This window comes from Engraulis encrasicolus, chromosome 24 (assembly GCF_034702125.1).
Source record: "Engraulis encrasicolus isolate BLACKSEA-1 chromosome 24, IST_EnEncr_1.0, whole genome shotgun sequence".
Classification (NCBI taxonomy): domain Eukaryota; kingdom Metazoa; phylum Chordata; class Actinopteri; order Clupeiformes; family Engraulidae; genus Engraulis; species Engraulis encrasicolus.
This window is the reverse complement of record NC_085880.1, coordinates 3815011-3816972: the sequence shown is the minus strand read 5'-3', so window position 1 is coordinate 3816972 and position 1962 is coordinate 3815011. Positions and strand designations below refer to the sequence as shown.

General features: G+C 42.4%; 1 long non-coding RNA gene across 1 annotated transcript; it reads left to right on the top strand.

Annotated features, from left to right (window-relative positions):
* The first annotated feature begins 578 nt into the window (after nt 1–578).
* LOC134441201 (uncharacterized) lies at nt 579–1486 on the top strand. The gene is made up of 2 exons (XR_010033116.1): nt 579–657; nt 1035–1486. It is a non-coding gene; the product is annotated as an uncharacterized LOC134441201 (long non-coding RNA).
* The last annotated feature ends 476 nt before the right edge of the window (nt 1487–1962 follow it).

The window sequence follows — 1962 nt, the reverse complement described above, 5'->3', positions numbered from 1 at the left end:
GTGAGTGAGTTGTTGACCAACCAGTTCATGGGCGCGTGACCTCGGAGGCAGTCCGCCGACGAGCGTTGAAGGGGATAAGCAACTGCAGAGGTTGCAAGATCTGACTGCAGCCGCATTCATCCCGCGATAGTTTTACACCATCTGACATGTCACCTCGTCAACGCAACGTCGACGAAATTTCGAAGTTTGACAGGAAATCTAACCGTCATGCAGCATTTTCCATCCAGGGTGCATTGCTGTCTAAATGCGCATTCATGCGTTGACACATATCGAATGCACCTACTGAAGAAGCTAAAACAGTCTAGAAATCAACAATGGCGTCGATTTTTGCCGTTTGTGCAAGACAAATGAGAAGGACCACCATCTACATATGGACATTCAACTGACATGTTCGCAGTGAAAAAAGAAACAACTATTTCGAACAGGCTGGCGTTCCTAGGCTTGATTGTATCCTCCGTGTCGGGACAGTCAAGGAGATGTTGTTCGCGTTGCGCCTCAGTCATAAACAGGCTCGGAAAGGATTCACCTAATATTCAGGCAATGGGAGGAAGAATTCAAAGACGGCAACGTCTCCAAAAGGCGAGCCAACGCCATCGACGACACCGAGGGATTTGAAAAAGACATTGCCAAACCCACCGACTCCAAGTGCCAACTCAGGTATCCAGTTTACTCTGTTCAATCGCTCCAACTGGTAGCTCCAGCTCCTTAAATTCAATGCTCGCTCACTATTACATTATAATCTCTTCATAGACAACGTAACAGTTCTTGTTTAGGTTTTCTTACTGATCTGCCATTAACTAGTCATTTAAAAAGTCCAGAAAATGAGCACGGTATAGGAAGTTGTCCCAGTCAATCGATAGAGGGGAGAGCATTTCACAGTCCCCCTACACTCACTGACACGACCCTCACTCCAACCCTCCCCCCTTACTGTATTAATTTACCATAATGTGTACTGTAATAATGGGCCTAGATTATCTGAACATATTCTGTTTTTAATAGCCTAAGCCTTGGTATCCACTTATTTCTTTAAACAGATGATGGCAGGCACTGACAAGGAGCTGGGCATAACAAGACCAAGTGGAGCTCACCATGTGGACATGACAAGACATCCTCACCTTGGTGGACACACTGCAAGAGGCAGAACTTTTTAAACAGAAACCAGGTCGCACATCTACTGCATTCCCTGGCTTCCGAAATGACTTGTTGGCAAAGCTCGATCACAAGGCGCTGTGGACGTGGATGAGCAGCAAACTGAATGAATGGTGCAGTGTCCTTTGAGTTATTTGTACTGTTTGTCTAGCCAGGTAACACCCATGCTGCCTTACAGGCGACCGTCAATGTTGGTACGGCGTCTTCAAAAAGGTGAATGCCAAAATTATTAAAATAAGTTTTACTTAATTACTTTTCTATTTTCTTGCTTTGAAATAGTTTGTTATTCTTGTTTGTTATTCTAAGTCATTGTCCTTCATTAAAATAATTTCCTTTACCAAGCTGTCTCTTCATTAGTTTTCAGGGAACACATTACAACATGTATTTTACAAATGTAAAAAGTATTTATTCAGAATGATATTTACAATATATACAAGTGTGCAGTTATTTACAATTATTTACAGTGGCTCTGTACTTAATCTGATAATGGAAGCATGGATAAGCCTGACTCAATGCTGCTTAGAGAGGTTTCAGCATCCTCATCCTCAACATCAAAATACACTGGAAAGTCCATGTCTGGTGACAGGTATGGTTTTTCAGGAATGTCAGGGAATTCACACACATCAAAATCTTTAAATACTTTGTGAACAATGCGTAGGATGTCCTGGCCATGTTTTATGTCAAGTACAGGTAGATTCTGCATGACATAAGTCATGTCAAATATCACAAAGACTTTCCAAAACTGAGTAAATTAGTACATTGCTGAAACCAGTGCAGAATGAGGCATTTGTGTAAAGGTGTTCACCTGGTGCA